At 40.5% G+C, this 12,202-nt stretch overlaps 1 pseudogene; it reads right to left on the reverse strand.

Annotated features, from left to right (window-relative positions):
* The window catches only part of LOC100426078 (pre-rRNA-processing protein TSR1 homolog), a 33,169-nt pseudogene extending 21,688 nt beyond the window's left edge, over window positions 1-11,481 (reverse strand).
* Window positions 11,482-12,202: the final 721 nt, after the last annotated feature.

Below are 12,202 nucleotides of genomic sequence, written 5' to 3' on the forward strand. Positions count from 1 at the left end.
AAGATGAAGAGAAGAAGCACTGGATCTAGCGCTGGGTACCTGGATTCAAACCTTGGCAGAACAATCATGAAGCAGTTCTGTCGGGACTCTCAGAATCTCAGGCTTCTAAACTGTAAAACAGGGTAAATAGTAGCTTTCTTACAGGTTTTGATGAATAAACAAGATTACATATTTGAAAGAGCCTTACACACAATAAATGCTGAGTAAATATTGGTTTACTCTTACAAGGCAAAACCTGTATAAGTGACATTTTCAGAAAGGATTAATAGGTGAATCTCTCAGGCATCAGTTTACAATAGATTTTTTTAATGCAACAGAAACTGTTTGGGAGGCTTGAAAGAGTAGGTTAGCTGGGCTTGAGGCTAACTGCACATGACACTCAGCTCCAGGGGCAGAGGCCTGATACCTAGAGGTTCAAAACTATTCCTGGCTTTTGCGCTTTTCTCTGACATCTTGAGTTTTCCTATTTATCAACAGGGCCAACTGGCAAAGAGGTATTCTTCTTTGCCTTTGAATGTTTGTACAGCCTCCTCTTCTGATTAGAGAAATCAGGTAGAGCTGGGATCTTTCACCTTTACCTTAATTGGTACATAGCACATTGCAACATTGTGTCTATTGGAGTAGAGTATGTGGGGGAGGATTTTTTTTTTCAGAGTCATACTTTGTCTGGGTCTACAAGTGCACACCACCACGGCCAGCTAATTTTTAAAATTTTTTGTAGAGATGAGGTCTCATGTTGCTCAGGCAGCTCCTGGGCTCAAGCAAACCTCCCACCTTGGCCTCCGAAAGAGTTGGGATTCCAGGTTTGAGCCACTGCACCCAGCCTAGACATTATTTTCTATGGTGATAGGATTAGGGAGTGGAAGTGAAGGATGTTATAATGTAGGCTTTAACTTGAAAAGGGATATAATCTACTCCCTCTTTTAGGTGACTCCTCATTCTCAAAGCCAAATTTTTCAATCTTCTTTTGTAATTCCAGGAGCCAAAACAACCAAGGAAGTTCCAGTAATAATAATGATATCTTATATTTGTATAATGCTTTGTACTTTGGAAAGCAGCTCTATAATCTCATTTGACTCTCACATAAACCCAGTGAGGTGGCTTGGGAGGCATTCATTCCTTTATTTTACCGTTACGAAATCCAAGAAGATATTAGGTGTCTCGCCATATGATCTCATAACATGTAAGTGATAGAGTCCAGGTCTCCTGGATACTAGTCCAGCATATTTTACTGTACACTGCATCATCTTGAGCATTCACATTCTTTTAAAAAATTATAATAAAATTTTTAATGAATATATAATGTGTGTTCATGGTTTCAAATTTAAAAAGGTACGAAAGGATATACGGTCAAAATTAAGCCCTCTTCCTTCTTTTCTACTCTCTTAAGAATGTATTGCCCCTTCTGGATATGACCACTATTCCCTGTTTCTCATGTCTTCTTTGGTGATATTCTGGGCATTTTAAAGCATAAATGTATATTTTCCCCTTCCCCGATGGACTTAAAAAAAAATACGACAGTGGAAATACCCTAGAGAAGTGGGCTTGGAGAAGTTGGTAAGTAATCCCACTTGGGCTTTTGTTAGAAATATACCTAATCTTTGTGGCTTTGCTTTTGGGAATCTAAATGGTATATTTTAGCTTTTTTTTTTTTTTTTTAGATGGAGTCTCACTGTGTCACTCAGGCTGGAGTGCATTGGAGCTATCTCAGCTCACTGAAACCTCTGCCTCCCAGGTTCAAGCAATTTTAATGTCTCAGCCTCCCAAGCAGTAGCTTGGATTACAGGTGTGCACGATCACGCCAAGATAATTTTTATATTTTTAGTAGAGACGGAGTTTTGCCTTGTTGGTTAGGCTGGTCTCGAACTCCTGGCCTCAAGGGATCTGCCTGCCTTGGCCTCCCAAAAGTGCTGGGATTATAGGCATGAGCCACCATGCTTGGCCCCTAAGTCTTTCTCTTCTTCTGCCTAACATTATGCTTGAGGATCAGGAGTTTGCTTTCTGGTTCATAAAGTTATTTCCCATCTTCCTCCATAATTCGTAAACCAGGGCCATAAGGGCTTCCTCTCCTGTAAGTATCGGATATTGTTTTCTGGAACATGAAATCATCAAGATAGTACTTGAGAATTGGAAGTTGGAGAAAACCACCAAGCATAATAGAAATGTGAGTCCCTACATTCCTGGTCTTTAAATTAGCTCCTCTGATAGTGCCTCGCTATTCCACAATATCACAATGCCTCAGCTCTTCGGATACGGTGTGTTATTTATGGCTCCCCTATAGGGCCAGGTTGGTTTTTCCCAATCTATCACACACCAATGCTAATACTCAGTTCATCCTACCTGAAACTCACCAAGAAAGCTCCATGCCTGAACCGGCCCACACCTTTTTCAACAAGATGAATCTGCTGGAGCTTGTACTTGGGTATCGTGTCACGGTCTAGTTGCAGACACTTCTAAGCACTGACATTTTGCAAATCAACAGTGGGGACTGGCAGTGGTGTGAGAACCACACTTTAAGCAGTCCCGTGTACAAAATGCTGTGAACGGTTCAGCCAAGTAAATGAATGCTGGCACTGGCTGCTTAATTAGGAGAATAAAGCTAGTGCTTTCATCTTATTTCTTCATAGCTTTTGATGAGGTGATGCTCTCCTATTTATTGTCCCTCTTTTTACTGTTTTTCTTTTTCTTTTCTTTTTTTTTGAGACAAGGTCTCGCTCTGTCGCCTAGGCTGCAGTGTAACAGTGTGAATACAGCTCACTCCTGCAGCCTCAACTCCTGGACTCGACTAATCTCCCACATCAGCTTCTCAATTAGCTGGGACTGCAGGTGAGCACCACCATGCCAGACTAATTTTTTTTTATTTTTTGTTTTGTAGAGACAGGGGTCTCACTACATTGCCCAGGCTGGTCTCGAACTCCTGGGCTCAAGTGATCCTCCTGCCTAGGCCTCCCAAAGCACTGGGATTACGGTCGTGAGCCACTGTGCCTGACTCATTTTACTTTTCTTCTTTTGGGATGGATTGGTGGACATAACTTGTGTCTGACTCTACCAGAACAAGAAATCCTACTACAAAGATGAAATTAAGTTGACTGTGTGTTGAAGCACACAGTTTTCACCCTTATGTGTTGCTGGAAAAAAATTCATATGTGGCAGATGGGGAAGACCAAATAGACACATAGCAAAGGAGAAATCTACACACTAAAGAGAGACACCCAGTCATTGTTCAGGCTGTGGCAGGCTCAACCTGCTGAGTACCTGTCATTCATCCCAAGCCACCCTGTTGCCAACCACCAAGAAGAGAATCTGCCATTTAGTTGACAATCTGGAATCCAGTTCCTGGGGACTTAGTCTCTAGGTTATTCCATTATAAAAGTGACATCTGTAACCGAAATTTCTTTCCCATGGGTCAGTGAAAGAATTTCCAGAAATACTGTTGATAATTTCTGAGCATCATTAACCGATCCATGGATCCCAGAGACTTTTTTGCTCTGTGAGGAAGAAAGTCCCTGTGATACTTTATGGTAAGCTTGGACCACTTAGGCTATGCAAGAGACTCTGACACCCAGCTCCCTACTACGGTGAACGTTGCTGCACATTGTTGCAAATTTCCTTCTTCTCCATCAGTACATAGGGATAAGCTGAAAACCTCATCAGAATTAACAGGGAGACGGCAACTGCTTTTCATGAAAGGCCAAGAAGAGAAAGCTCTCAAAGTACTGAGTATTGTCCAGTCCAGATCACCGGTTGCTTGTAAAAAATGCAGATACCAGAGCCACTGAATCAAAATCTCTAGAGGTGGGATTGTGGAATCTAAAATGTTAACAACCTCCCTGTGGAGTCTTAAGCACGCTAAAGTTTAATAACCACTAGTTTAGGGGTCCTCATTTTAACTTAATCCTTAGCATCTGCCTACACACTTCCAGGTGCTTCTCCAGACTCCATCATCCCCAGTGTGTTAAAATGGAGGAATCTGTGTCAAAATAACGCTAGCAGCAATGAAGAGGCCTCATCTTCCCAATTGTCTGAAGTGTCCCCTCTGAAGCTGTCATTGTTGCTGATGGCTCCCAGTTCTGGCTCCCCTTGCTGTCTGCTTTCTCACCTGCATGGCGCAGCTTTGCCCCTAGCCCAGGCTACCAGAACTTTCTTGTGAGTGCATCACTGGCTGGGTTGCTGGCAGCATGTAATAGCTCAGATTTGGTGGTCTGACAGACTTGGGGTAGATCCTGCCTCTTTTGCTTGCCAAGTGACTCTTGCTGGTTAAATTCTCAGGCTCAGGTTCCTTATTTCTAAAAGAGAAAATGGTTTATACCTTAAAGGATTGTGTTAAGATTTAATAAGATAATTCATGTGTCTAACATATAATGAACACTCAGTACATTTTAGGTGTCATGATATTAATATTACATATGAAACCACAGCATTTGTCATGATTCTTGCCAACATCCCTAGATACAGGACTCTATCTTTGAGCTTGAGCCTCAGTTCAGGTGGTGACCTCTCAGCTCAGTCCAAGGGCAGAGCAGTTCTTGCCATATGGACATTGCCTGACTTGGTTAGAACACCGCTCATGGATACACAAGTCCACTGATTATTCAACTGGCTGCTCAACATCTTTTGTCTGGAGCTCCTAAAGGATGCTCAAACTCAAATGTCCAACGGTAAGCTTGGCATCTTCCTCTCCCAGGCTGTCCCCTGTCAGCTTTCCTTTCTTGGAGAAGAGTACCATGGTTTCCATGGTTGCATAAAACAAAAAATCTGGAAATCATCCTTGACAACACTTTGGAATCTATCACCAAGGCCAGTCAGCTATACTTTATAAATTTATCTCCAACCCATTTCTCTCATGTCCACTGCCACTGCTCTGATTCAAGTGGTTGTATATATGTATTTTTAAATATATATATATCTTTTAAAACACACACATATATACATATGTTTTTTTTTAAACTGGGCCACCAGTTTAAAAATCTAGTTAAAAATCTCTTAACTAGTTTTCTGATCTCACTAGTATACCCTGTGCCATAAAGAATAATTAAAACACGAATCTAATTATAGCACTATCCACCCCTCTCTAGTCATTTATTCTAGCAAATTCTTTTTGATATTTATTTTGCTTGACAGGCTTGACAAATATATTAGTTGATATTATATTGCATATTTTTTGTTTATGGCCTGGCTTTCCCACTGGAATATAAGCTCCATGAGGGCAGGAACTTTGTTTTATTCACTATAGATGAGTGCCTGGTGCTGGCAGGCATGCAATGAGCATTTGTTCCATGAAAGGTCTTACTCCCTTTCCATGCTTTCCCACTGGTTTCAGGATACAGAGCAAATGTGTAGCACAACCCATGAGGCCCTGTACACACTGGCCCATATAATCTCTCTAGCTTTAGCTCCTCTCCTCTTCTCATGCTTGACCTTTCTTGAATAGGTTAGGCCTCCCCTGTGCTTCAGGGCCTTTGCACATGCTGCTCACTCTGCCAGGAAACCTGCCTAACAAATACTTCTCAATTGCATCTTAGCTTTGTGGGGATGTCTATACCAGCCTTTTCAACCCTGTAATTTTTTTGTAGCACTCATCACAGTATGCAATTATATACCTGTTTCATGGATTATTTAATTAATATCTCTGTTCTGGTAGAACAGAGATTGGCAAACTATGGCCATATGCCATACTGGGCATCCCATCTACTTTGTATGATCTGCAAATATATCTATGCTTGTTCATCTATGGATTGTCTGTGGATGCTTTCATGTTACAGTGGCAGAGTATGTGACCTCATGGACTGCAAAGCTTAGATATTTACTATCTGGCTCTTTATAGAAAAATTATGCTGACTCTTCTCTAGATTGTAAACTCCAGGAGAGCAGGGGATATTTCTGTTTTATTCATTAGAGCACATATGATGTGTTCCATAAATGTTACATAGATGAACAAATGATTTCGAGTAGGCCAACATTATTTTCCTACTGCTTCTCTAGAAAGTAATAATAACCTCCATTACAGGTATATTCCTAAACTTTTGATAATTGGCTCACATTAGTAATTGCAAAAGGTAAAATTATGACTCTCAGGCATTCATTGTGATTAATATTGCTTAAATGTGATGAATTGTGGGGCTGGGTGTAGTGCATGTTCCACAGTGGCTAGTGCGATGGGTATATGAGCAGAACTGTGAACAGTATTTACATATAGAGATCAACCAAAGACAATAGAATAAATATCTATTGTCATTTATTTATAATGAAAGTATCATATAACTTTAAGAGAAATGTTTTAGGTAAAGTAGAAGTGAGTGAATGAGAGGCCAAGGGAAGATCTGAATACTTAAAATTCTATCCCATTAGTTCTTTGCCTACCTTGCTCTGTGACACTGAACTCTTCAGTAATGGCTCCAGGCTATAGAAAACATCACTTATTGGAAAATAAAGTATCCAATGACCAAACACTAGAAAGCTTTTTGGGTCAAACTAATGTTTTTTTTTTTTTTCTTTTCTTTCTTTTTCTATCTATTTTTATAGACAGCAATGGCATCTAGTAAATTCTACTTGGGTGATTTCCTGGGATTACATAGAATAGTATATTTGATGTTCATTTTACCAATTAGAATACAGTGGGCTGCAAGTAACACAATATCTTTATTCAAGTGGAGTGCTTTGATAAAGACAGGTATGGCTTCACAAATGAGAAGTTCAGAGGTGAGGCAGCTCTAGGCATGAGGCATTTGCTTATTAAACAAATACATCCACTATGAGCCAGGCATTGTTTTAGGAGCTAGAAACATGGAAATAGATAAAACTGACAAAAATCTCTGCTTTCTCAGAGATTATATTCTAGTGGGGTGAGGGAAGATCATTACTGGCCTCACTAGGCCATTGTAAGACTTTGGGTTTTACTCTGAGTGAAATTGGGAGCCACTGAAGGGCTTTGAGTGGATGATGAACATAATAAACTGATTTAGTTTCTAGGAGGCAAACTGGCAAGAGTAGAAGTGGGGATCTCTTGGCTAGTCATATGGCTATTGCAACAATTTAGGTGAGAGACAACCAGGGCTCGGACCAGGGTGGGAGTGGTGGAAGTGGGAGGAGGTAGTTGGAATCCACATACTTCAAGATAAAATATACTCACATTTCAAGGGCTAGAGATGACCCTACGGCTTTGAGGATTGTGAAATGAGCCTGGAAGAAACGTTTGGCAATGAAAATCTTTGTAGGCATAGAAAGGTTTTCATTAAAACAACAATAACAACAACAGAAACATGAAAAAGAGACTCAAATTCTACAAACCACTGAAGGGTGTTTGTGTAAGTTATCAACTTACTGCTTCTCAGTTCCATATGAGTCCTTCATTACCTGCTCTGAGATAATGAACCTGGACCCTGTTTAGCATTTCTCCTCTGCAGCAAACATGATAATGTTGAGCTTTGTTAACAGACAGCCCTGGAGGGGCATTGCTGGAGGAAGGGGGTTTCTCTTGCTGGTTCCAGTACACTTGGCTCATGAGGCTTCCACCCTGACAATGGCTGATGAGTATTGATACTGTGTGCCTGAAATGACATTTTGGCAAGCTTGTCTGACATAAGGACCATAGGCAGCATGGTGGATGATAAGGTAATGTCCATTCTACTCCTAATGATTAGAATATGCCACAAAACAACCGTATGTTTACCTTATTTGGCTCAGTCATGATGATGATCTGATGCTATGACCCCCTGGCCCACATCAAATGGTCTCTACCCCAGTCCTAGCCTTTTCTTGTTGTTCAGAATGAACGCCGACTGTATTTCCTCTGCCCTTTTCTCAGAACAAACAGAGGGCAAATGAGCAGGTATTCGCAGTGGTGATTGTGGATTTAAAAATATTTATTCTCTTTTACTCTTTTGTGTTAAATTTTCTGCAACACATACACATTACTTTTGTTATAAGAAAATAAGAAAGTTGTTTTCATTTTTTTAATAAAGAAAAGAAATGTATTTTTTTACCGTTTTGGAGGCTGGAAATTCCAGGGTCAAGGGGCTGCATCTGGAGGGTCTCCTGCTGGTGGGGACCTTCTGAAGGGTCCTAAGATGGTGCAGCACATCACGTGGTGAGACGACTTACGAGAGGCAGCCACACTGGCTTTACAGCGGACTCATCTTCTTGATACCCAGCCCACTCCTGTGATAACCCATTCACACGTCAACCCACTAATCCATTAATTCATGAATGGATCAATCAACCGGTGAAGGCAGAGTCCACATAACCCAGTCACCTCCCGAGTGTTCCAGCTCTCAACACTGCCGCATTGCAGATCAAGCCTCCAACACAAGAACTTTTGGGGGACACATTATTTATTTAAAAAATATTTTTATTTTTATTTTCGTTTCAGAGGTACATGGTCAGGTTTGCTGCATGGGTAAACTCGTGACTCAGGGGTTTGTGATGAAATAATCTGTACAGAAAGTTATTTTTAGTTAAAAAATGTGTAGCAACTCTTCCTTTTCTACAATGAAAAACAATGGCATGCATTCCTGATTCTTTTTTTATTTTTTTGAGACGGAATCTCACTTGGCTAGAATGTAGTGGTGTCATCTTGGTTCACAGCAACAACCTCCACCTCCTGGGTTCAAGCAGTCCTCCTGCCTCAGCCTCCTGAGTAGCTGGGACTACAGGCAAGCAGCATCACATCAGGCTAATGTTTGTAATTTTAGTAGAGACAAGGTATCGCCATGTTGGTCAGGCTGAGCTCGAACTCCTGACCTCAGGTGATCTGCCTGCCTTGGTCTCCCAAAGTGCTGGGATTACAGGTGTGAGCCACTGCACACCTGGCTGCATTCCTGATTCTTTTTTTTTTTTTCTGAGACGGAGTCTGGCTCTGTTGCCCTCCTGATTCTTTATGTTACAATTTCCATAACACAGAAATAATTTGGAGATAATGTCATTTAGCTACGATTAGGGAAGGGAAAACTTTTTGAGCTCTCTAAAGGAGGTAAATCTTATTTTTATAATTTTGCCTTGTTTTATTTTCATTGCCATATGCACAGCTCCAGGGAAAAGTTATCTTTTTTGGACATTTGAACTTCCTGAATACAGCCTCGTTAGAATAAACAGCTTTCATTGTTAGAGGGACCTCAGGGACTAAGTGTTACTGAGAATTTGAATATGTCCTCCAGTTTGGAAGACAGGCTATAATAAGGACATGCCTACAGTCGTCTTGGGACCTCATTTGCAACTCTTTCCTAGCATACTTGCAGTTTGGACAGGGCTCATGTGCCAAGGTGTAGGATGAAAGATAACCAGATCCAAAATAAACCAGGCAGTAGGACAAGTTTTGAATTTTAATGCGTATTAAAAATGTTGCCCTGTCCTGGGGCTGCATTTCAAAGAGAGATTTAAAGATAAATGTAGGTATTTGAATGTTGCTACAGTGCAATGAAGGTTGACAACAGCTGCGCTGGACACAGCTACTTAGAGACTCAATCACCATGAGTTTAGTTCTGAATTCGTGGAATGCAGGGGTTAAGAGCATGGATTCTGAAACTAAGCTGCCTGGATTTGACTCTGTCACTTACCAGCTGAGTGACTTTGGGAAAGCTACTTACCTTATCTGTGCCTGTTTCTTCCTCTGTAAGTTAGAAATAGTAATAGACTCTAACTATCCAGTTAGGAGGATTATTCTTTGGTGAACTTGGTGGATGAAGAATTGCTGGGGACTACAATACAGCAGAGGTTCTTTGGCTAAACTGGCAGTCATTCTCCATCCCTTTTTTTCCTCAAGCTTTTCACCACAGAGGCAAGACAAGCTAACATTTGCTCATTTGTTTGCCCTTGCAGATGGTGATGGCTATTTATACAGTTAGCCAATGAAACATAAGTGAAACTCTCCCCAGAAAAGGGACAGTTGCAAGCTGCACTGCTTGCTCCTCTGCTTGTCTTGAACGTGATGTGATGTCTGGAACTATGGCAGGCAATTATTAACCATGAGGTGACAAGCAAACAAGAAGCCAAGATAGTCTCAGAGATGCCAATCCTAACATCCATGAACTGCTGAACCAGTGCTAAAACCTAAATATTACAGACTTCTTGCTTCAGCAGCTCAGGCTTTCTGTTACTTACAGCAGAAAACATTCTTCTTAACTGATATGTATGGTAGATACTCTGGAGTTACCACTCTTTTTGTCCTAGTCCTGTGTTTCTCAAAATGTGGTTTTTAGGACACCTCCCTTAAAATCACTTTGGGCTCCCGCCAGTGATTCAGAAATCTCTGGGAGTGGGGTCTTTGAATCTGTATGTGAAAGAAGTTCCCTAGGTGATCCTGATGCACGTTCCAATTTGAGAAGTCTTAATTGGGTGTTGGCTTACCGAGTTCATTTTTGTCAGGCAATCATTGAGCATTTACTATGGGCTAAGCACTGCATTAGGCATTGTGAATGACAAGATGAATAAAATCACCTTGCTCTTGAGGGGCTTACATTCTCGTGGCAATTTCAGTACAAGGTGGTAATTGCTTTAAAAATAAAAAAAGGTTAGCGAAGCAGTAGGCCAGTCTGAGAGATCAAGAAACTCTACCTGGAAGGGAAGGCTATTTAAAGTCCACAGTTTCAATCAAATGGATGTTTTTATCCTGCTAATTTGACTCCATAGATGTTCCTTTTCTGTATTTGTGAATGTAAACTTTTAAACAGCATTACACCAATTTTGATAACATTTCATGACCACATATTGTGTGGAGCTAATTCTGTAAAGCTACCTCAACACCTTAATCAATTTTATCTTCTGGGCAGTTAAAATTATCCATTATTTTCAATTTTCATTATGATTTTACCAACATTATTTTTCATGGAAAATTCACAAGGACAATTTTCCAGTTTATAGTTATTGTCATATTGCTTCATTTTGTGGTTATTATGACAACTAAGCCCAATTTGCCCAATTAAAATGTTACAGATCCAAATTCAGTGAAGAAGGACTTGTCTGTCAACTGTTTACCATATGAAGTTTTAGTTGTGGCTAGTTTCATATTCTTTTGATGAATATTTCCCCATGACAATTTTTAGTTATTGAGAAAATGTGATTCTTCAATCAAGCTTAAAAATAAATCTGTTAAAAATTCTCTATGCACATTTTTAGTTTGTCAGTTATGTTGAGTTTACTATTTCTAGTGGTAATATTTATTACAAATTTAATGCAAATTAAGAGTTTATATGATATTTTTCTCAGCTAATCCAGGAGGACACTGGAGCAATACTTCTCAGCTATTTCAAGGCTGACCTGTTAGGCTGATTGGCCTATTATTTTGAGAATCCAATCATTCTATTCGTTTTGAATGACTTTATGTGCTGGATACCAAAGGTCCAGACTTGGTGGAGAGAAGAGAAACTGGTAATGCCAAAATGGTGTGGGTATTGAAGCAGGTGGGTTGGGAGTGGAGAAGTGTTTTGCATGGTTCAAGTCCCTGGAAGTGGATGGGCAGTGGATACAGAAGCGAGTTTGCTGTGACATTGTGGTTACAATGAGAAGCAAGTGCAGAGAGTAAGGATTGTACCTTGAAGAAGCCTGACTGAGAAGAGGGGGGGAAATACACACAAGAGCTAGAGGTTTGAAACTTTTTAGGATGGTGCGGATTTGACATGTTTGTGGGCTAGCAGGAAAGCATCAGTTGGGAGAAAAGATGAAAATGCAGGAAAAGGAGATTACCAACAAAACAGTACCAATGAAGAAAAATGAAGGAACAAGAGTAAGTGCTCAGGTGGAGAGCTAGCTTTGAGTTGTAGGAAAGGAGATTAAAATTGTTGCAGGTGTAGGTAAAATATTCTTAATGTTCTCAGTGAGCCAGGAGGCAGAAGTGGCCTGCTGAGTGGGCTTAGTTGAAGCTGGGTTAGTAATGGGCTTGACAACTCTTGCTTTTGGTTTGCCCTGCAGGTTTTCCCATTTCCCTTCTGGTAATGACATCCTCTTTCATTTGGGGAGCTCTCCCTGTGGATCACAGGATTTGGCATGTAACCCAAACTGGGTTATTTACTGAATGGGGGAAGCCTGCTGTAAGAGTAAGTGAATAGAATAAGAAGGTTAATTTGGGTCCTACTAGATTTAAGATGTCTATTACACATCCAAAAGGAAATGTTAAGTAGGCAGTTGGATATATAAGTTCAGAGCTCAGGGGACAGGTTAGACATCATCTGAGGAAATGGCATGACCTAGAACTGGATGAGATCATCTATGG

This window comes from Macaca mulatta, chromosome 6, assembly GCF_049350105.2.
Source record: "Macaca mulatta isolate MMU2019108-1 chromosome 6, T2T-MMU8v2.0, whole genome shotgun sequence".
Taxonomy (NCBI): Eukaryota; Metazoa; Chordata; class Mammalia; order Primates; family Cercopithecidae; genus Macaca; species Macaca mulatta.